The following is a 25,005-nucleotide window of genomic DNA, read 5'->3' on the forward strand; positions in this document are numbered from 1 at the left end:
GAGGAGGAGGGGGAAGAGACAGCTTGGCCCACTGCTGACGGTACCCATGCTGGTTGCCTGTCATCATTTCAGCGTGTATGGCCTGAGGAGGAGGAGGAGGATCCTGAAAGTGATCTTCCTAGTGCGGACAGCCATGTGTTGCGTACAGGTACCCTGGCACACATGGCTGACTTCATGTTAGGATGCCTTTCTCGTGACCCTCGCATTCAACGCATTCTGGACACTACGGATTACTGGGTGTACACACTGCTCGACCCACGCTATAAGGAGAACCTTCCCAGTCTCATTCCCGAAGAGGAAAGGGGTTCGAGAGTGTTGCTATACCACAGGACCCTGGCGGACAAGCTGATGGTAAAATTCACATCTGACACCGCTAGTGGCAGAAGGCGCAGTTCCGAGGGCCATGTAGCAGGGGAGGTGCGTAGATCGAGCAGCATGTACAGCCCAGACAGTGCAACAGTCTTTAAGGGCCTGGCCAGCTTTATGGCTCCCCAGCAAGACTGTGTCACCGCTCCCCAGTCAAGGCTGAGTCGGCGGGAGCACTGTAAAAGGATGGTGAGGGAGTACGTAGCCGATCGCACGACCATCCTCGGTGACGCCTCTGCCACCTACAACTACTGGGTGTCAAAGCTGGACACGTGGCCTGAACTAGCGCTGTATGCCCTGGAGGTGCTTGCTTGTCCTGCGGCTAGCGTCTTGTCGGAGAGGGTGTTTAGTGCGGCTGGGGGAATCATCACAGATAAGCGTACCCGCCTGTCAACCGACAGTGCCGACAGGCTTGCACTCATCAAGATGAACAAAGCCTGGATTTCCCCAGACTTCTCTTCTCCACCAGCGGACAGCAGCGATACGTAAGCAATACGTAGGCTGCACCCGCGGATGGAAGCTACGTTCTCTCTCACCATCCAAAACGGGGACATTTCTGCTTCATCAATCTGTGTCTAATATTCCTCCTCCTCCTCCTCCTGCTCCTCCTCCTGAAACCTCACGTAATCACGCTGAACGGGCAATTTTTCTTAGGGCCACAAGGCTCACTCATAATTTTTCTAAACAATTTTTAGATGTTTCAATGCTCTGAAAAGCGTTGGAACTTTAACTTGAACCAATTTTTCGTTAAACTGGGCTGCCTCCAGGCCTAGTTACCACTTAAGCCACATTACATTAACCAAAGCGATTAATGGGTTTCACCTGCCCTGTTGGTTGGCCATGGCCAATTTTTTTCAGGTACATTAGTACTGTTGATACAGCAATTTTTGTGGGCCCTCGCCTACAGTGTAATCAAATAAATTTTTAGCCCACCTGCATTAAGCACGACATTACTACCTCAGCTGTGTTGGGCAATGCAATGGGATATTTCTATGTACCGCCGGTGGGTTCCAGGGAGCCACCCATGCTGTAGGTGCACACAGAGTTTTTACTACATGTGTCCACTTGTAAAGAACCCCAGTCTGACTGGGGCATGCAGTGTGGGCCGAAGCCCACCTACATTAAGCACGACATTACTACCTCAGCTGTGTTGGGCAATGCAATGGGATATTTCTATGTACCGCCGGTGGGTTCCAGGGAGCCACCCATGCTGTAGGTGCACACAGAGTTTTTACTACATGTGTCCACTTGTAAAGAACCCCAGTCTGACTGGGGCATGCAGTGTGGGCCGAAGCCCACCTGCATTAAGCACGACATTACTACCTCAGCTGTGTTGGGCAATGCAATGGGATATTTCTATGTACCGCTGGTGGCTTCCTGGCACCCACCCATGCTGTGGGTCCACAGGGAATTATAAATGCATCTGTTTCCACTTGTAAAGAACCCCACTCAGACTGGGGCATGCAGTGTTGGCTGAAGCCCACCTGCATTAAGCACGACATTACTACCTCAGCTGTGTTGGGCAATGCAATGGGATATTTTTATGTACCGCCGGTGGGTTCCAGGGAGCCACCCATGCTGTGGGTCGACAGGGACTTCACAATAGGGAGTTGTACCTGCCTGTGTCTATGAATTAAAAACCGCGGTCTGACTGGGGCATGCAGACACCTTGACAGAATGAATAGTGTGTGGCACATAGGTTCCCCATTGCTATGCCCACGTGTGCAGCTCCTGATGGCGGTGGCACAGGATTCTATTTCTCATTGCTTCTGTACAGCATTGTGGGCTATCGCCCCGCCCCTTTTAAAGAGGGTCGCTGCCTAGCCGTGCCAACCCTCTGCAGTGTGTGCCTGCGGTTCCTCCTCATGGCAGACGCACTTCTAAATAGACATGAGGTTGGTGTGGCATGAGGGCAGCTGAAGGCTGCGCAGGGACACTTTGGTGTGCGCTGTGGGGGGGAGGGGGGGAGGGCAGCATGTAACCCAGGAGAAGTGGCAGTGGAGTGTCATGCAGGCAGTGATTGTGCTTTGTTGGAGGTAGTGTGGTGCTTAGCTAAGGTATGCCATGCTAATGAGGGCTTTTCAGAAGTAAAAGTTTTTGGGAGGGGGGGGGGGGCCCACTCTTGCCGCTATTGTGGCTTAATAGTGGGACCTGTGAACTTGAGATGCAGCCCAACATGTAGCCCCTCGCCTGCCCTATCCGTTGCTGTGTCGTTCCCATCACTTTCTTGAATTGCCCAGATTTTCACACAAGGAAACCTTAGCGAGCATCGGCGAAATACAGAAAATGCTCGGGTCGCCCATTGACTTCAATGGGGTTCGTTACTCGAAACGAACCCTCGAGCATCGCGAAAAGTTCGTCCCGAATAACGAGCACCCGAGCATTTTGGTGCTCGCTCATCTCTAGTCTTGACATAACATGGAGTGATTTCATGCTATTGATAGATAATTGCTAGCAAATCTTTTCACTAAGGGCTTCCATATCTACCAATTTGGCACCTGGCAACGAGGTCATCAGATCGGTATCGGTGTGGTCCAATAACACAGGCGGCTGTGCTTTCCATAGCAACGCTATGGAAAGTGTGCATTGCGTTACTTGCGGCCTGATTATTGCCCTGAATAACACAATGCAATATTGTCCATGGACAGGAGCCCTTAAAGTCCTCAAACTGGTCCACGATTCCAAGTTAGCTGGTCACCTTGGAGTCACAAAAATGATGGAACTCCTGATTTGTTCCTTCTGGTGGCCCAACTGCAGGAAGGACATGAAGAGACATGTCACCTCTTGCAAGGTATGTTCCCTCGCCATGAGCTCATCCTCTAGATTTCCCACAACCTATGCCAATCCCATATGGGGATATATTTCGATTGACTTTATAGTGGACCTTCCCCTCTTGAAAGGAATGACTACCCTCTTTGTTGTTGTGGACTGCCTTACAAAGATGGCTCACTTCATCCCCATTGAAAAGATTCCCACCGCTGAGCACACTGCGGAGTTGATGATCCGGGAAGTTTTCTGACTACATGGAATTCCAGATGATATTGTCTCGGACAGGAGCATTCAATTCACCTCAAAGTTTTGGAGACCTTTCTGCACTCCCCTGGGGACTACTTGGAGTCTCTACTCTGCTTTTCATCCACAGTCTAATAGCCAGAATGAGGGAACTAACCAGATTCTGGAGCAGTATCTCCGCTGCTTCATCTCCCATCTACAGGATGATTGGGTAGATTATTTAGCAACAGCAGAATTCACATATAATGCCTAACATAGTTCTATCACCCAGAGCCCATTCTTTGCCAACTACAGGATGCACCCCATTTTCATTCTTGGCTTTCCTGCTAACACTCCTGTCCTGACAGTCAAGCACACACTGGCAGCATTGGCAGACATTCAAAAGGAATTAAAAGTAGCCTTACGGGATGCCCAGGAAGTCTATAACAATTGGCACACAGACACTGCCAAGCGGCCCCTATGTTCCGGGTTGGAGAGAAGATGTGGTTGTTTATTAAGAATCTAAAGGTCCATGTATCCTCTCCCAAACTTGGGCAATGATTCATTGGCCCCTTTCCAATTTCAGTAAGGATCAACTAGGCGGCTTTACACTTGAAGCTCCCCAACAGCCTTTCCGGGAGAATACCTTCCCGGGTAGACAGCAATTGCCTCCCTCTCCTGTGACGGTTCAGGGGCATGACTGTTTCATTGTAGAAAAAATCTTGGACTCCTGAAGGCACCGAAGAAGACTTCAGTATCTGGTGCCGTGGCAGGAATAAGGGCCAGAGGAGAACTCTTGGGAAACAGATGAAAATATACATGCTCCAAGGCTCACAGAGAAATTCCACCATAGGTACCCGGGAAAACCAGCCCCCAGGATGGCTTCTGGACACCATGGAAGAGGGGGGGGGGGCTACTATACTCCAAGCAGTAACCCTTCTTATTGAGCCATCAGCTCTTTGGACAGTTACCTTGCATACCTGTTGCTTTGTTCCCAGATCCTGTTAACTCAGCCCATGTCCTAGCTCTGTCCGGCTCTTGATTAGATTTCCTATAAAAGCCCTGCCCTGCCACTGCACCAGTGCATGATTATTGTGCTCCATTGCCTGTATCAAGCTGCATCTCCTAACCTACTCCTTTCTGGCAAACTGTGACTACCTGCTGATGACTCCACCTCTACCCCCAACTAGACTTTCTGCCTCATCCATTATACTGCAACCAAAACTTCCTGATAATGACTCCTGGCTTCCATCTGACTACGCTTTCTGCCTCATGCATTTGTACCGCAAATGTTACTACCTGATGATGACCCTGACTACTCTCCAATACCGCACTGCTACTACACCCACGGCTCAGACTCAGTGCCAGTTAGATGCTACAGTGCCAGTCCTATATTTTCTCACCCAAACTATTAACGGGTGAAAATTCCATTAGTGAAGATGAAAACATTGAAATCAATGGTTTCGTTTTGTTTCATGATAATCACAGCCACATAATGGGATGAAATCAATTCTATATGTTTAAGTCCTGATACACTACTATACTTCACTATAGTAGTACATTAGAATGCCCATGAGGTCAGCCAGAAGCTGAGCCTCACAAGCCACTGTAGTTGGCAGACCAGGAGGCCACATTCAAGCCTCTGAGTGCCATAACAACCCATCCACGATCACACTGACAGTCAGGCACTTGCTCTAACACACGGAGACCAAAGAAACTATGGATGCCGGGTGTTAGAGCAAATGCCTTGCAGTCATGCGATAGCCGAGCACCGACTCCACCCGGCATGTATTTTAACATTTTCTTACACTTTCTTTTTATGTTTGTTTATTCCAACTAAGACACCATCTGAAATTCTTGATTGCTTCTATGATACCAGATTGTGTTCATTTCACTATATGGAGGTTACTTTAGGACATAACAAAGATTCACTAGAGGTAGAATGAACCGGCTTAAACTAGTTATGACTGGTTCTTAAAGGGAACCTGTCTCCTACATAAAGCACCATAACTTGTTTATTTTTCATACTCACCTGCTTACCACGGTGCCTGCCTGTAAAATCCACACACTGGCTGACAATCTGACTATGTTCAGAGTCCCGATCGCACACTCTCCTATACAAATCCATGACAGAGCACATACGTGGTTAGATTTTTGACCAGCAGAGTTTAGTGGCGGGCACCGTGGGAACCAGGAAGTTGGTGAGTATGAACCACCCTGTCAACTGCCCTAACTGTACCATGAGTTAGTTTATGGTGCTGTAGGGAAGTGACAGGTTCCCTTTAAGGGAACTTTCATATAGAATAAATAGGCCGCAGGATACACTGCAAACCGGGGTAAATACCACACTAAAATCTGCAGGCTACCTGTGAATTTTGCACATTCATTTTTTATTGAAATTTTCAACATGGATACAAAGCATACTAATAAATTAAAAAAAGTAACCTTGTTATGATGATTCTGAAAGAATTTCTTTCAAAGAGGTTATAGTATGTAACTCCAGCATATTAGAAATTTGAACACAGAAAAAATAAATAATAATCTAACCAATCCAGCTATAGCTTTACTAAACCTAGACTCCAATGAATTACCTTACAATATTCCAACACCTTGCTACATATTATAATAGCTACCAGGATTTCTGTAAATTATATAATTAGAGCTGTAAACAGCAATAGCTGGTTTGAATATATGCATTCTTGCGCCTCAAGGTGATGGAGCAGTAGATAGACCCCTCTGTCTAATATTTTTCATCCTGTAGTCAAAAAAACTGCATGTTTTTGTTTTTTTTCAAACCTCCAGATTAACAGAAAGACAATTTCCTGCTACTTCTGCTTAAAGGCCCATTTAGAAACAACGATTATCACTCAAAAGATGTTGCTCAAGCGACTTTTAAGCGATAATCGTTGTGTCATTTACAGCGCAAGATGATCGCTCAAGATGAGCTATCACCTTACGCTGCCAGCGGAGAATACAGAAGACAAGTGGGGTGTCCCCACTTGTCTTCCGCATCCAGCTGTTCCCCGCTCTGAGCGCCCGGATGTTATACAGCCGAGCGCTCAGAGCGGAGGATGCAGAAGACAAGCGGGGTGTCCCTGCTTGTCTTCTGCATCCAGATGTTTTCTGCACAGCTGGACCGCTCTGTTCTTCATACCCAGCCTGTCATCAGGGAGCGGGATACAGCTGAAACAATAGTATCAGCTGTATCCTGCTGTGAATCCCTGATAAGGCTGATTGTCGTCTTGCAGAACGCTGAGGGCTCAGTCACATGGATGCCGATCTGCCCGTGTTCCTGCACGATAAGACGGCCGCACTGCCGAAAGAAAGAACACATGACCGGCTCCATTGCCGGCCATGTGTTCTTTCTTCCTGCGATGCGGCGAGTCGTCTGCACCTGCAGTGCGCTGTCTTATCATGCAGGAACATGGGCGGATCGCCCCCCGTGGGGCTGAGCCCTGAAAGACAACAATGAGCGATGGCATAAAGAAAACTGCACAGTGTCAGTGCAGTTACACAGAACGATTTTAGCTCGAAAGATGGCTTTTTAGCAAATTTTGAGCAATAATCGTTGTGTCCAAATGGGCCTTAAGACCTTAGTTTAGTTTGGATGGGTGGGAAACAGTGTACACTGAATGACTGGTATAGCAGGGTGACACTTATGGCGTGCAAGAAGAGTGTTTACTTGGAGGAGATAAATTCTGTTTGTGCCAGGAATTGTGTGACACAGTATATAGAATAGCGCAGTGTCTGAAGTTATATTGGAGGAAGTAATAATTGCAATTTTTATTTATCTTGCCCGAAGGCAACAGACATACCAGAAGTGAAGTGCCAATGATTGTGTGCAGTTCTGGTTTGTTGTTCCTTGCCATACCTTCTATAAATGATATAATTAAAGCTGTAACCAGCAACAGCTTGCTTGAATATATGCATTCTTGCACCTCAAATAAAAAAGGGGAAATTTATTATTCCCTGCGGATTTTGATGCAAAATTGAAAATGGTTAAAACCTGCCAGCAATCCCGCATCAGAATCCACAGTAAGGGTGGGTTCACACGAGCGTGTTTTTGTGCATACTTAGGTGCGTACATACATCCGCACCTAGGTACGAGCAAAAACACGCGTGAACACAGCTGCATGCTTGTTTTCAATGGAGCTGTGGCTGCTGCCGGCTGCTCCATTGAAAACAATGCTCTGCCGGTCCCCTGCATTCTTTTTCAGGAAGGGGCTTTACATATAAGCCTTTCCCTGAAAAAGAAACATTTTAGTGCAAAACAAAAAAAAAACCTTACCCCTCCGCAACTGCTGTGACCCCAGCGGGCATGAACACATCTGCGGCATGCTTCAGATGTTTCCTTCACCCCCGCTAGTTAAAAGAATTCCTTGCTGCTACATCTGCCACATCTGTGGCAGATGCAGCAAAGGGAATTCTTCAATTCTCCACTGCAACTGTCACACATGACAGCTGCGTTGGAGAATCCTGCTGCCGCATCCCGTCTATGGCTTTTCAGGGAATGGCTTTATAAGTAGAGATGAGCGAGCACCAAAATGCTCGGGTGCTTGTTACTCGGGACGAAAATTTTGCGATGCTCGAGGGTTCGTTTCGAATAACGAACCCCATTGAAGTCAATGGGCGACCCGAACATTTTTGTATATTGCCGATGCTCGCTAAGGTTTCCATTTGTGAAAATCTGGGCAATTCAAGAAAGTGATGTGAACGACACAGAAACTGATAGGGCAGGCGAGGGGCTACATGTTGGGCTACATCTCAAGTTCCCAGATCCTATTATTAAGCCACAATAGCGGCAAGAGTGGGCCCACCCCTCCCAACAATTTTTACTTCTGAAAAACCCTCATTAGCAATGCATACCTTATCTAAGCACCACACTGCCTCCAACAAAGCACAATCACTGCCTGCATGACACTCCGCTACCACTTCTCCTGGGTTACATGCTGCCCAACCCCCCCCCCCCCCCTGCACGACCCAGTGTCCACAGCGCACACCAAATTGTCCCTGCGCAGCCTTCAGCTGCCCTCATGCCACACCACCCTCACGTCTATTTATAAGTGCGTCTGCCATGAGGAGGAACCGCAGGCACACACTGCAGAGGGTTGGCACGGCTAGGCAGCGACCCTCTTTAAAAGGGGCGGGGCGATAGCCCACAATGCTGTACAGAAGCAATGAGAAATCCAATCCTGTGCCACCTCCATCAGGAGCTGCACACATGGGCATAGCAAGGGGGAACCTATGTGCCACACACTATTCATTCTGTCAAGGTGTCTGCATGCCCCAGTCAGACCGCGGTTTTTTATAAATAGTCACAGGCAGGTACAACTCCGCAATGGGAATTCCGTGTGCACCCACAGCATGGGTGGCTCCCTGGAACCCACCGGCTGTACATAAATGTATCCCATTGCAGTGCCCTGGACAGCATTAAATGCAGGATTAAATGCAGGTGGGCTTCGGCCCACACTGCATGCCCCAACCTGACCGGGGTTTTTAATTCATAGACACAGGCAGGTACAACTCCCTATTGTGAAGTCCCTGTGGACCGACAGCATGGGTGGGTGCCAGGAAGCCACTGGCGGTACATAAATATATCCCATTGCATTACCCTGCACAGCTGAGGTAATGTCATGTTTAATGCAGGTGGGTTTCGGCCCACACTGCATGCCCCAGTACGACTGGGGTTCTTTAGAAGTGGACACATGCAGTTACAACTCCGTGTGGACCGACAGCATGGGTGAGTCCCAGGAAGCCACCGCCGGTACATAAATATATCCCATTGCAGTGCCCTGGACAGCAAAGCTAACGTCAGGTTTAATGCAAGTGGGCTTCGGCCCACACTGCATGCCCCAGTCAGACTGGGGTTCTTTAGAAGTGGACACATGCAGTTACAACTCGGTGTGGACCGACAGCATGGGTGAGTCCCAGGAAGCCACCGGCGGTACATAAATATATCCCATTGCAGTGCCCTGCACAGCTGAGGTAACGTCAGAAAAAATACAGGTGGGCTTTGGCCCACACTGCATGCCCCAGTCAGACCGGGGTTTTTAATACATAGACACAGGCAGGTACAACTCCCTAATGTGAGGTCCGTGTGGACCGACAGCATGGGTGGCTCCCTGGAACCCACTGGCGGTACAAAAATATATTCCATTGCAGTGCCCTGGACAGCAGAGCTGGCGTCTGATTAAATACAGGTGGGCTTCGGCCCAAACTGCATGCCCCAGTCAGGCTCGAGTTTTACACAGGCACGTACATCTCCCTAATGGGATGTCCATGTGGACCGACAGCATGGGTGAGTGCCAGGAAGCCACCGGCGGTACCTAAATATATCCCATTGCAGTGCCCAGCACAGCTGATGTAACGTCAGCTTTAATGCAGGTGGGCAAAAAATTAATTGGATTACACGGTAGGTGAGGGCCCAAAAAAATTGGTGTACTAACAGTACTAATGTACGTCAGAAAAATTGCCCATGCCCAACCAAGAGGGCAGGTGAAACCCATTAATCGCTTTGGTTAATGTGGCTTAATTTGTAACTAGGCCTGGAGGCAGCCCAGTTAAAATAAAAATTGGTTCAGGTGCAAGTTTCAACGCTTTTATGAGCATTGAAACGTATAAACATTGTTTACAAGAGTTATATGACTGAGCCTTATACGCCGGTAATACAGTGGAGAAAAGAATAAAAATCATTACTTACGTTTTTAGATGATCTGCGGCGCTCCTGCAGGCTGTCACTCCCTCCTGGTCCACGGCAGAGTATTGCTTTCTCCACAAAAGACTTTAAATCCCTGCCTCCAGAAGCACACGTGCCTTCAGCCAATCACAGCCAATGACAATGATGTCATTGAATGGCTGTGATTGGCTGTGTTTCTGGAGGCGGGGATTTCAAGGCTTGAAATCCCCGCCTCCAGAAACACAGCCAATCACAGCCATTCAATGACATCATTGTCATTGGCTGTGATTGGCTGAAGGCACGTGTCTTTCTGGAGGCAGGGATTTAAAGCCTTTCATAGAGAAAGCTTGTCTGCCGTGGATTAGGAGGGAGTGACAGCCTGCAGGAGCGCCGCAGATCATCTAAAAACGTAAGTAATGATTTTTATTCTTTTCTCCACTGTATTACCGGCGTATAAGGTGACAGTTGGGGGGTCGTCTTATACGCCCCGTCGCCTTATACGCCGGTATATATTTTTAGTGTAACACATTTCTGGATGAATTGCAGGAAAGGGGTTATATATTTAACCCCTTTCCGACCATTCATCCTGCGATCGCCGGCAGCCCATTGCATTCAGTGGAACATGCTGTATTGCCGCTCCATTGAATTCAATGGGCAAACATCGTTCTTCTCTGCTACAGCTGTTACAGCTGTGCCAGAGGAGGACGATCTTTATGCTGACAGTGGGGGGGGGGGCACTCTTGCCGCTATTGTGGCTTAATAGTGGGACCTGTGAACTTGAGATGCAGCCCACCATGTAGCCCCTCGCCTGCCCTATCCGTCACTGTGTCATTCCCATCACTTTCCTGAATTGCCCAGATTTTCACACATGAAAACCTTAGCGAGCATCGGCGAAATACAAAAATGTTCTGGTCGCCCATTGACTTCAATGGGGTTCGTTGTTCGAAACGAACCCTCGAGCATCACGGGAAGTTCGTTCCGAATAACGAACACCCGAACATTTTGGTGTTCGCTCATCTCTAGTTTTTAACAAACAAGAAAGCTAATGGTAAGATGTCCGTTTGCTTCCTTTCCGCTTTCATTTTTTTTTTTATTGCTGTCTACTGCGCTATTTGTTCAGCTAAAAAAACAGAAGGGGAGAAGCTTTCTGTTTGCTTCCTGGTTTTTTGAAAACCCATTGAAATCAATGGAGAAAAGGAAAAAATGGATCCGTCTATTTCCCATCTTAATTCCCCTTCTCTGCTCCAAAATGGAACAAAGATTAAAAAACCTAACGGAACCCCAAAGCAGGTGTGAATGGGCTTACAAAGCAGAAGCAAGAAAATACATATGGTTTGGCTGTTATACGCGCTACGGCAAAGTGTGAACCCAACCATACAGAACTGATAGAACTCATCTGGAAGTTAGTTTGCTGGTGTCACTTGTCCGGACGGTCACTCGTCAGAAAATTTGGTGGCAAATGAATCTGGAGAGACTATTGATTGTCGCAGTCAGTTCACTTACAGTAACGTTCTCTATATAGGAGTTAATGGAGATCAAAAGGTGCATTATGTCCCAGCAGGGACAGGTCTGCATGCAGTGACCCCAGTGTTCCAGCCCCCAGTGACACCAGTGTTCCAGCCCCCAGGGATACCAGTGTTCCAGCCCCAAGTGACACTCCACTAGCAGCCGACACAACTCCACCGCAGGTGTGCAGGTAACAGCACTCACCACGCGGTGCCATAGACTCCCGAGCCCACAGGCAGCAGGTCCTGGTAGTGATCCTTCACCTCCCAGAGTCTTCTTGACGTCCGGGCGATAGAAGCCTATGACAGGCAGCGGGGAGGACGTGTCTCCTGAGCAGGATGCCAGCAGCGTGTTGCCAGCTCAGTGGCAGCTCCGGTCTTTTGAGAGAGCATGTGTCACGGAGCATACATACACCATAAATGGCTGGCTGCCCCCCTCTGCGGTGTCGGCCGCTCTCGGCGTTCCTTTTCCCCCACTCTCAGTGCCTCCTTCTCTGCACTTTCTTCCCTTTCTCTGCCTACAGCAGCCCCACACCGTCCTAGCCGGGACGTGCGTCCCATATACAGTGCAGAGCTTTGTTGTCTTTGGTCATATGACTGGGGCACTAGTGGGCGCCAGCTGAGCACCACTGCTGAGCTGCCCCCCCTCCCTCCATCTTCAGTGATAGCATCCCCCTTCCTACGCCACTGCCATACAAGTCAATGAGTCCCCGCCTGTCCATTGTGTGAATGGCCAGGAGGCTGCTGTAAGGGTTCCTGCACACGGGCGGATTTGATTTGCAGAATCCAGGACCAGCGGCTGCCCCTGGGTTCCGCAGCAAATACTGTCCATAGCCTCTTATGGAGAACTGCCGCTTCCTGCAAGCAAATGGAAATCAACTGTGATTTCCGCTCACTGCCAAAAAAACGCAGCTTGCTCCGTTTCTGTGCGGTTTTCTGACTTGACGGCTTGCGGTGTATGATGCCCTGACGCCGGGCTGTGATGCGGATTCTCGCGGTACTTCCACTGTGCTCACAGCAGACGTATCGTGGGATGGATGGCTTCCATTGACTGCAATGGAAGCAGTCTGTATGATTTTCCGCACTGAATAGAACATGCTGCGATCCATCCCTACAAGCGGAAAATCGCAGTTGATTTCCGCTCGTCGGCAGGGGAGAATCGTTTTACATAGCATGTCTATGGATGGCTATTGCTGCAGAATTCACGGTGGGTGTCTGACCGGGAATTCTGCAGCAAATCCATCCGGGGCATTTGGCCTTAATTTAAAAAAATAGAAATTGTTTTATTAACCATAATAAAACAAAAAAGGAATGAAAAATCTGTGTAAAAAATATTTAAAAATAGCTCTACATTTAAAAAAGAAAAAAAAAACTGCAAAAATAATTTTGGCAGCTGAAGAAAAGACTAGGGCCTTAAAACCACCACATGGGTAAAATCCCTAAGAGTGTGCTGAAACACCCTAGTCCTTAAGGGGTTAATAGCGCTTTACAATACATACTAATAGGTAGTATCCATCCAGGTACAATGCCTTTTAAGACCCTCACAATGCCTTTTAGAGGCCCTGAACATGTATGTATAGAAGGAGGATGGACCCTCAGTCATTCCTCTGGTGCCACCAAGGACCCTCAGTCTCACACTGTCAGTACCGGCTTATAAACAGAACACGGATACTTAGATTCAGGAATGATTTATTGATTGGATGAGATACAGGAGTTATAAGAAACAGGTCTGTTAATCAGCAGGAAAATCACAAATTTAATTATATGTTTTTTTTTTCTTTTTTCTTGCATGCTTTCTACTCTACTATTTGTGTCCAATCCTAGAAGAAAACAGATAAGAAAATGGTGAATCAGACGTAGATTTACCATAATACACAGATTTCACATATAAATTATTAAAACAGACAAGTTCTATTTATTTTTTGCTCGCAGAACAAACAATGTTGATGCAAGCCCATAATCCTTACACGGTCATTGCCTGGAGCGTCTGACTGACCGTAAGCCCAAAATAAAGTGTTTGGGGGCAGAACTTGTAATACTTATATGCAGATGATGGGAGTAATCCTCAATGGACACAACAAATGTATTACTTTTACAATGTTACTCCTCCGAGTAAAAAACAAGGTTCATCAAGAAACACTAAATGTACAAAGTAAAATAAAAATCCCAGCCATTCCTCAATTAGATCCTTCTCCACTTTCATCCTATACAATCCCATCATGTACTCAAAACTGTGAGAAGTATGTAAAGCCTTCTTCTATATGTCTCAGGTGATCTTCCCTTCCCTCCTTCTGGCAAATCAAAGATCAGACTTGTGTCTGCTTGTATGACCGCCATCCTTCCCAATTCCCCCGTACACAGGGACACTTGGTTTGGCTTTAGGGCTCAGTCAGATGAGCGGATATGACCCCCTGCACACGGGCAGAAAGTCTGCAGCCGGATTTCCCGCAGAATGTCCACCTGTGCCAGCCTGCGTAGGATTGTATTACAAAACGCAATCCTATGCACACAGCCGCGATTTGTCCGCGTGAAAACACACACGGAAAACAAATTGCAGCATGTTCTATTTGAAATGTCTGTAGTGATGGTCCGGCTCCGCTCTGCGCATGTGCCGGCTGGCCAGCAGTCGGCGCACAGCAGAGACAAAGGACGCCAGGAGCGGGTGAGCCGCAGGCCTCTGCAGGGGCATGGGTCTGCATCTCGGTGCGAGAATTCTGCAGCTGTCTGCAGGTGGCGTATACGCGCAATTTTTCGCGCGGAAAAAAACGCATCGCATGTGCAGGCGAAAATCTGCACCTACCAAAGATAGAACACATGGGTGGCAATGGACGTGGTCATGCGGATTTTTTCCTGCACACGTATTACGTTTTTTTTCCAAGCGCAAAAACGCACAGATCTTCGCTCGTCTGACTGAGCCCTGAACCTGTATGTGTGTTCAATAGGGAGAAAGGGAAATGTCACTGCCAGGCCCCTCTGCAGGTGCTTTACCTCCTGTGGGGATAAAGGATCGGGCATGCTGACATTCAACATACCCAATCATTCTTTTTGCCATCTACCAATAGGAGAGACCGATGCCTCTAATACATATCAGTAGTTGGCTGATCCTGGTGAAATCAGCAGATTCAGACAACATTTACCTAATATGTATGCCCACCTTAACATCTGTGTAATCAGCAAGGTTTTTACTGACTAAACACTATTTATTTCAGAAGATGTTGAAAATCATGCAGACGGACAAACACTGTAGATGCACTGTTTTCTCCTTTTTAAATGATTTGTGGTCAGCATGGTGGCTCAGGGGTTAGCACTGTTATCTTGCAGCACTGGGGTCCTGGGCTCAAACCCTACCAACGACAACATCTGCACGGAGTTTATGTTCACTCTGTGTTTGCATGGGTTTCCTCAAATTTCCTGCCCCCCTCCAAAAACATACAGGTAGGTGAATATAGATTGTGAGTCCCAATGGGGGCAGAACCCAATATCTAGTACTGCATAATAAGCAGGTGTTATATAAATAAGGGTGGGTATTAGTACTTGTATCATTCATTCCTAAGGCTACATTTACATGGACGGATTACTCGCATGATTTCTGAGCATTGTGAGAATCCATTATAATAAACGGGTCTATTAACATATGTGACTTTTCTTTCGGAGCCATGCTGCAAGATAGAAACTGCAATATGTCCTATTTTTAAGCGCCTTTCTTCATAAATCGCCCATTCCTCGCCATGGGAGCAACAAACTATTGCACTGTACTCACATCTACGTGCAAGTTTATGCGATTTTCTTTTTTTACTATTGGAATAACCTGCAATTTTTCAAGTTTTTCTTGCAAAACGCATCACACTTGCGGGTTTGCCAGCGCTCATGTAAATACACCCTTAGTTTAGTGTTTCGTTAAGGCTCCCTCCACAGGAGCGCATGTGTATTTGTACTAGACTGAGAGCCACCTTTCTGTGGAATGAACAATGCTTTTTTGTGCGTGAATTGGCGTACTTTAGCGGACTCTTTCTGCCGCGTGATATGCGATGAATGGAGTCAATGAAAGTGAATGGACTTTCATTCATCGCTATACATGTGTGTGTGGACACTGCAGGCTGATGCGCAGGAGAAATAGATGGCACCATGCTCTATTTCTCTGCGTACCATGCAGCGTGAGCCCTATACATTTGTATAGGCAGTGTATACAATGCTGACCCTATGCAGTAGACTGTGTAGGGGCGGCGTTTTCAGACACAACCCCGATATGAGACAGAGCAGGCAATTAAAAAAAAAAGAGTCAAACTGTGCAACTGTGTGTGGGATACCCAGCATGCACACGGCACTCGCAGCCGTACGCGGTCTCTGCCGGCAGACCGGGTATTTCCAAGCACTGGTAAAACGCTGCAGGGGAAAAACGCAGCATTTTTTCTGAAACGTCCGTGAACACGAGGCCTTACAATTGTTACAGAAAGAACTTTCTTCTGACACATTGAGGGTTATTTTAGTGTTAAATCACATTTTATCACCATTTACCCCGTTTCTTTGATCGCTCAGAATCGTTCTTGGCTTATTCCGAGTCCTCTTCCTCAACCCCAATTATCTGAATAAAAATAAGACATATTATAGAAATGAAAAACTGACTGAACTAAATATTTGCTCAAAGTGACTGAAAGATGATGAAGAGTAAATACTAGTAACTTGTCCCACAGCTGAACTACATGAGGCATTTATACTGCGGTACATTCTCTACAGGAACATTTCAGGGCAGGAAAACCGAGTCGGCAGATAGTTTGTGTTACATTTGTTCTACGGACAAATAGCCATTCAGGCGCCGGTTACATTGGCTGAACATTAGCTTACATGTAAGGGAATACATTGACAGCTGCGCTCTGATATTTGCCTATTAGATCAGTTTTATGGATAGATTTGGCCAATAGAGAAAAGCAAGTGTATAAAATCTTATATATTATATGTTCATGAACGACCTCCGACCTATTCATGCAGGGACTTTCGGGACCCCCTTTTTCCCAATCAGCAGCGGTTGTAATGGTCAGACCCGACCAAGCATAAAGCTTTTCCCCTCTCTGTGGTTTAGAGAAAACTTTATATCTTGGCAGCCCCTTTAGGTAAAATATTAATATGGATATGCCATTAGAGATGTCTGGCAACAGATTGCCTCCTGGTGGAGGAAAAGATCGGCCATGCTGCATTCTGAGGCCTCGGTCAGATGGGCGTTTTTTGCGCGGTTTGCGGATCGCACAACGGATGTGCATCCGCAAATCGTGTGACCGGGGCTGAAAAAAATCGCCGGAAAAATCTGCTCCAAGCCGCGTTTCCTTTGAAACAGGCCCGAGCACAGGAGCGCTGTCCAGCCCATTGAATTCAATGGAGCCAGTAATACAGCCGGCTCCATTGAAAGCAATGGGCTGCCGGCGAGCGCGGCATGAATTTTCGGGAAGGGCTTAAAAATATATGCCGTTCCCTGAAAATCATCCAAAAATGTGTAAAAATAAAAAAAATATATATACTCACCTTGTCCCTGCAGACGGAGTTCAGCCGTGGCCAACCGGCAGTTCTCCTGAACTGCTCTGAGTAGTATTCAGCAGGCGGGGATTTAAAATCCCTGCCTGCTGAATGAGCTGCCTCTGATTGGTCACAGCCCTCACCAATCAGAGGCAGCTCTCTGTTACGTGTGCAGGGGGTGCATGTACTGCAGACTAGGACGACAGGTGTCCAGACAATCTTGGGGAAGTAGAGCCACACAATAGACTTACTTGCAAACACAGATCAGAGTGGGACAAGCAGAACAAGACTGATAACAAGTTACAGGACACAGAACCAACATGAGTACTCACCCTAGGGAACCCACACAGAGACTGACAAGGAGCAGGGTTATATGTGAGCACAGATCCAGAAGATTGGCTAGCAGGAAGTACCACACCCAGCCAGCTCAATTAACCCTGAGAGTGCTGCTAGGGGTACATAGTACCACAGATCCCAGCAGCACACGTAACACTCTCACTCACCCATTCATGAATTCATGAATGGGTTAGTGAGTGCTGCCTCTGGCTCAGCGCAGGGACCAATCAGGGGCAGCTCTCAGCTATTAAATGACAGCTTAGAGCTGCTCCTGATTGGTCCCTGCGCTGAGCGAATCAAAGGCAGCACTCACTCACCCATTCAGGAATTCATGAATGGGTGAGTGAGAGCTGCCTCTGATTGGTGAGGGCTGTGACCAATCAGAGGCAACCCATTCAGCAGGCGGGGATTTTAAATCCCCGCCTGCTGAATACTACTCAGAGCAGTTCAGGAGAACTGCCGGCCGGCCGCGGCTGAACTCTGGCTGCAGGGACAAGGTGAGTATATATATATTTTTTATTTTTACACATTTTTGGATGATTTTCAGGGAAGAGCTTAGATTTTTAAGCCCTTCCCGAAAATTCATCCCGCGCTCGCCGGCAGCCCATTGCTTTCAATGGAGCCAGCTGTATTGCCGGCTCCATTGAATTGAATGGGCAAACATCATTCTTCTCTGCCACAGCTGTAACAGAGGAGAATGATTTGTGTAGTATATGTTCTCAATGGGGTCGGCGCTGCTGCCGCCGGCCCCTTTGAGCGCATATAGAGAACACAAGGAATCGCAGATCGCAGATAGGCGCGATCTACGATTTCTTGTGTCTAGAGATGAGCGAGCACCAAAATGCTCGGGTGCTCGTTACTCGAGACGAACTTTTCGCGATGCTCGAGGGTTCGTTTCGAGTAACGAACCCCATTGAAGTCAATGGGCGACCCGAGCATTTCTGTATATCGCCGATGCTCGCTAAGGTTTTCATTTGTGAAAATCTGGGCAATTCAAGAAAGTGATGGGAACGACACAGCAACGGATAGGGCAGGCGAGGGGCTACATGTTGAGCTGCATCTCAAGTTCACAGGTCCCACTATTAAGCCACAATAGCGGCAAGAGTGCCCCCCCCCCAACAACTTTTACTTCTGAAAAGCCCTCATTAGCAATGGATACCTTAGCTAAGCACCACACTACCTCCAACAAAGCACAATCACTGCCTGCATGACACTCCACTGCCACTTCTCCTGGGTTACATGCTGCCCAACCCCCCCCCCCCCCCCACAGCGCACACCAAATTGTCCCTGCGCAGCCTTCAGCTGCCCTCATGCCACGCCACACTCATGTCTATTTATAAGTGCGTCTGCCAGAGGAACCGCAGACACACACTGCAGAGGATTGGCACGGCTAGGCAGCGACGTTCTTTAAAAGGGGCGGGGCGATAGTCCACAATGCTGTACAGAAGCAATGAGAAATCCAATCCTGTGCCACCTCCATCTGGAGCTGCACACGTGGGCATAGCAATGGGGAACCTATGTGCCACACACTATTCATTCTGTCAAGGTGTCTGCATGCCCCAGTCAGACCACGGTTTTTTATAAATAGTCACAGGCAGGTACAACTCCGCAATGGGAATTTCGTGTGCACCCACGGCATGGGTGGCTCCCTGGAACCCACCCGCTGTACATAAATGTATCCCATTGCAGTGCCCTGGACAGCAGAGCTAACGTCAGATGAAATGCAGGTGGGCTTCGGCCCACACTGCATGCCCCAGTCAGACTGGGGTTCTTTAGAAGTGGACCTAGATGCATTTACAACTCCCTGTGGACCCACAGCATGGGTGGCTCCCTGGAACCCACCGGCGGTACATAACAATATCCCATTGCATTGCCCATCACAGCTGAGGTAATAATGTCATGTTTAATGCAGGTGGGCTTCGGCCCACACTGCATGCCCCAGTCAGACTGGGGTTCTTTAGAAGTGGACACAGATGCATTTACAACTCCCTGTGGACCCACAGCATGGGTGGGTGCCAGGAAGCCACCGGCGGTACATAACAATATCCCATTGCATTGCCCATCACAGCTGAGGTAGTAATGTCATGTTTAATGCAGGTGGGCTTCGGCCCACACTGCATGCCCCAGTCAGACTGGGGTTCTTTAGAAGTGGATACAGATGCATTTACAACTCCCTGTGGACCCACAGCATGGGTGGGTGCCAGGAAGCCACTGGCGGTACATAAAAATATCCCATTGCATTGCCCATCACAGCCGAGGTAATAATGTCATGTTTAATGCAGGTGGGCTTCGGCCCACACTGCATGCCCAGTCAGACTGGGGTTCTTTAGAAGTGGAAACAGATGCATTTACAACTCCCTGTGGACCCACAGCATGGGTGGGTGCCAGGAAGCCACCGGCGGTACATAAAAATATCCCATTGCAGTGCCCAACACAGCTGATGTAACGTCAGCTGTAATGCAGGTGGGCTAAAAATTAATTTGATTACACTGTAGGCGAGGGCCCACAAAAATTGCTGTATCAACAGTACTAATGTACATCAGGAAAATTGCCCATGTCCAACCAAGAGGGCAGGTGAAACCCATTAATCGCTTTGGTTAATGTGGCTTAATTGGTAACTAGGCCAGGAGGCAGCCCAGTTAAAATAAAAATTGGTTGAGGTGAAAGTTTCAACGCTTTAATGAGCATTGAAACGTATAAAAATTGTTTAGAAAAATTATATGACTGAGCCTTGTGGGCCTAAGAAAAATTGCCCGTTCGGCGTGACTATGTGAGGTTTCAGGAGGAGGAGCAGGAGGAGGAGGAGGAATATTATACACAGATTGATGAAGTGAAAAGGTCCCCGTTTTTGATGGGGATACACAACGATGCTTCCATCCGCGGGTGCAGCCTACGTATTGCTTAGGTATCGCTGCTGTCCGCTGGTGGAGAAGAGAAGTCTTGGGAAATCCAGGCTTTGTTCATTTTGATGAGTGTTAGCCTGTCGGCACTGTCGGTTGACAGGCGGGTACGCTTATCTGTGATGATTTCCCCAGCCGCACTAAACACCCTCTCTGACAAGACGCTAGCCGCAGGACAAGCAAGCACCTCCAGGGCATACAGTGCGAGTTCAGGCCACGTGTCCAGCTTCGACACTCAGTAGTTGTAGGGGGCAGAGGCGTCACGGAGGACGGTCGTGCGATCGGGTACGTACTCCCTCACCATCCTTTTACAGTGCTCCCGCCGACTCAGCCGTGACTGGGGAGCGGTGACACAGTCTTGCTGGGGAGCCATAAAGCAGTCAAGGGCCTTAAAGAGTGTTGTCCTGCCTGTGCTGTACATGCTGCCTGATCTCCGCGCCTCCCCTGCTACCTGGCCCTCGGAACTGCGCCTTCGCCCACTAGCGCTGTCGTATGGAAATTTTACCATCAGTTTGTCCGCCAGGGTCCTGTGGTATAGCAACACTCTCGAACCCCTTTCCTCTTCGGGTATGAGAGTGGAAAGGTTGTCCTTATACCGTGGGTCGAGCAGTGTGTACACCCAGTAATCCGTAGTGGCCAGAATGCGTGTAACGCGAGGGTCACGAGAAAGGCATCCTAACATGAAGTCAGCCATGTGTGCCAGGGTACCTGTACGCAACACATGACTGTCCTCACTAGGAAGATCACTTTCAGGATCCTCCTCCTCCTCCTCCTCAGGCCATACACGGTGAAAGGATGACAGGCCAGCAGCATGTGTACCCTCACCAGTGGGCCAAGCTGTCTCTTCCCCCTCCTCCTCATCTTCCTCCTCCTCCTCCTCCTCACCGCGCTGAGATATAGACAGGAGGGTGCTCTGACTATCCAGCGACATACTGTCTTCCCCCGGCTCTGTTTCCGAGCGCAAAGCGTCTGCCTTTATGCTTTGCAGGGAACTTCTCAAGAGGCATAGCAGAGGAATGGTGACGCTAATGATTGCAGCATCGCCGCTCACCACCTGGGTAGACTCCTCAAACTTTCCAAGGACCTGGCAGATGTCTGCCAACCAGGCCCACTCTTCTGAAAATAATTGAGGAGGCTGACTCCCACTGCGCCACCCATGTTGGATTTGGTATTCCACTATAGCTCTACGCTGCTCATAGAGCCTGGCCAACATGTGGAGCGTAGAGTTCCACCGTGTGGGCACGTCGCACAGCAGTCGGTGCACTGGCAGATTAAACCGATGTTGCAGGGTGCGCAGGGTGGCAGCGTCCGTGTGGGACTTGCGGAAATGTGTGCAGAGGCGGCGCACCTTTCCGAGCAGGTCTGACAAGCGTGGGTAGCTTTTCAGAAAGCGCTGAACCACCAAATTAAAGACGTGGGCCAAGCATGGCACGTGCGTGAGGCTGCCGAGCTGCCGAGCCACCACCAGGTTACGGCCGTTGTCACACACGACCATGCCCGGTTGGAGGCTCAGTGGCGCAAGCCAGCGGTCGGTCTGCTCTGTCAGACCCTGCAGCAGTTCGTGGGCCGTGTGCCTCTTATCTCCTAAGCTGAGTAGTTTCAGCACGGCCTGCTGACGCTTGCCCACCGCTGTGCTGCCACGACGGCTGGACGGTGCGCTGAGAGACATTGGTGGATGGGGCTGAGGACAGCGGAGGTGAGGGTGTGGGTGCAGGCCAGGAGACGGTAGTGCCTGTGTCCTCAGAGCGGGGTTGGATCTCAGTGGCAGGTTGGGGCACAGGGGGAGAGGCAGCGGTGCAAACCGGAGGCGGTGAACGGCCTTCGTCCCACATTGTGGGGTGCTTGGCCATCATATGTCTGCGCATGCTGGTGGTGGTGGCTCCCCGGCTGATCTTGGCGCGACAAAGGTTGCACACCACTGTTCGTCGGTCGTCTGCACTCTCAGTGAAAAACTGCCAGACCTTTGAGCACCTCGGCCTCTGCAGGGTGGCATGGCGCGAGGGGGCGCTTTGGGAAACAGTTGGTGGATTATTCGGTCTGGCCCTGCCTCTACCCCTGGCCACCGCACTGCCTCTTGCAACCTGCCCTGCTGCTGCCCTTGCCTCCCCCTCTGAAGACCTGTCCTCAGTAGGCGTAGCAAACCAGATGGGGTCAGTCACCTCATTGTCCTGCTGCTCTTCCTCAGAATCCTCAGTGCGCTCCTCCCTCGGACTTAATGCCCTTACTACTACCTCACTGATAGACAACTGTGTCTCATCGTCATCGGCCTCCTCACCCACTGAAAGGTCTTGAGACAGTTGCCGGAAGTACCCAGCCTCATCAAAAAGGCCTAGCTAGGTAATAGTGAGCCACTACAACTCCAAAAGGCCACACAGTAAAATGCACACAGTCACAGTTAGCCCTAAGGAGGAGCTTTTTTCAAATTATTTGGAAAAAACAAACCGCCTGTATAGCGTGTATATGTCTTTTCCTCTATCGGGGGCTGTCGCCGCACACTGTGCATAAAGTTTACAGGATACACAGAGCGGTGAAAACAATTAGGCAATTATTGGACTGCAGTTGGAGGCTGACAGCGGTTATGTAATGCACACTGTAGTCCGCAAAAAATTATATGCTAGGCTGCAAAAAGGCCGGACCCCGGGAACTTTCCAATGGTTGGGCATCAGTCACGATGAACTCCTCTGGTGGGAGAGGAACCACTGCTGCCCAATCTGAGCAGGGGCCCGAGAACAGTTCCTGGGAGTCTGCCCGCTCCTCAGAATGTCTCATTTTCATGGAGTGAGGAGGCTGGGAGGAATGAGGAGCAGCAGCCAGAGGATTCTGAGTTGCAACAGTGGACGGCGTAGAACTGTGGGTGGACGATAGGTTGCTGGAAGCACTTTCTGCCATCCACGACAGGACCTGCTCACACTGCTCATTTTCTAATAAAGGTCTACCGCGTGGACCCATTAAATGTGCTATGAATGTTGGGACGCCAGAAACGTGCCTCTCTCCTAATCCCGCAGCAGTCGGCTGCGATACACCTGGATCAGGAGCTCGGCCTGTGCCCACACCCGGACTAGGGCCTCCGCGTCCTCGGCCGCGCCCACGTCCTCTAGGCCTACCCCTACCCCTCAGCATGCTGTATTACCAGTAATGCAGAAACAGAAGGCTGTAATTAAATGTGCCGCTTATTGGCCTGTGGTTGGAGGCTGACTTCGCTTACGGAACGCCAGGAAATAATTTGGCGCACGCCTGCTGTAACACTTAGCTGGCTGCGTATTTATTTGTAGAACTACTACCCCTAGCACACACGGACCCAGAACACTGAGCACAGTGACAGGCAGGCCAAATAGATTTTCAAAAAAATATTGGGCAAAAAAGGACCACTGCGTATATTCAGTCAATAATATATGTCTTCTGGCCCTGCCTACACAATTCTGTCCCTGGAGTGTGTGACAGAACTGCAGAGTGTCGCACTGTTATTAACTGCAACAGAGCGGTGATTTCTGAGCCAGGAAATAATTTGGCGCACGCCTGCTGTAACACTTAGCTGGCTGCGTATTTATTTGTAGAACTACTACCCCCAGCACACACGGACCCAGAACACTGAGCACAGTGACAGGCAGGCCAAATAGATTTTTTGCCCAATATTTTTTTGAAAAGGCCAACTGCGTATATTCAGTCAATAATATATGTCTTCTGTTCCTGCCTCCATAATTCTGTCCCTGTAGTATTACTGCAGGGCGCAATGCTCTGCACGGCTGATATACCAAAAAAGCAGCCTCCACACTACTGCACACGGTTAGATGTGGCCCTAAGAAGGACCGTTGGGGTACTTGAAGCCTACACTAACTCCTAACACTCTCCCTACAGCAGCTCCAACACGATAGCACTGTCCCTCAGCTATGTCACAACGCATCTGAGGCGAGCCGCGGGAGGGGCCGATTTTTATACTCGGGTGACACCTGATCTCGCCAGCCACTCACTGCAGAGGGGTGGTATAGGACTTGAACGTCGCAGGGGGAAGTTGTAATGCCTTCACTGTCTTTCAATTAGCCAGAAAAGCGCGCTAACGTCTCAGAGATGAAAGTGAAAGTAACCCGAACATCGCGTGGTGCTCGTTACGAGTAACGAGCATCTCGAACACGCTAATACTCGAACGAGTATCAAGCTCGGACGAGTACGTTCGCTCATCTCTACTTGTGTCCTATAATTTATCAGACAAGCGCATAAAAAGCGCCCATGTGTCCGATACCATTGCAAAGCAATGGTTCTATAAAAATCGCATGCGCATGCGCAAATCGCGCGAAAGATCGCCCGTGTGACTGAGGCCTAAAGGTAACTTTACATGGGGCAATTATTACCTAAATTATCTGCGGAAATAAAGAATTTGGGTAATAATCGCCCTGTGTACACGCAGCCGCCAACATGGCACTGAGCAAGAAATCGCTCACTTGTCAGTCACTTGTTTTTTAGTGACTTGGACCAATGACTTTCGGGCCGTGTTAACAAGCAGTTACTCAAGTATGAACTTCTCCTGTTTACTGTGAATGGAGGCTGTGGAGAGGTGATAAGCATCAGTTTTGGCACAACCCTTCCTCATAGCTGGGAATTTCTTGTCAATTCTCAATCCCTCCAATGAATCAGTGACTGTAAATCCTTCATGACCGACATAATGTAAATGTACATTGTGGCTCCAGCTCAAGCGTGATGGAGTGGGCTGTGCTCAACAGCTTACACCGGC

Source organism: Eleutherodactylus coqui, chromosome 3, assembly GCF_035609145.1.
Source record: "Eleutherodactylus coqui strain aEleCoq1 chromosome 3, aEleCoq1.hap1, whole genome shotgun sequence".
Taxonomy (NCBI): domain Eukaryota; kingdom Metazoa; phylum Chordata; class Amphibia; order Anura; family Eleutherodactylidae; genus Eleutherodactylus; species Eleutherodactylus coqui.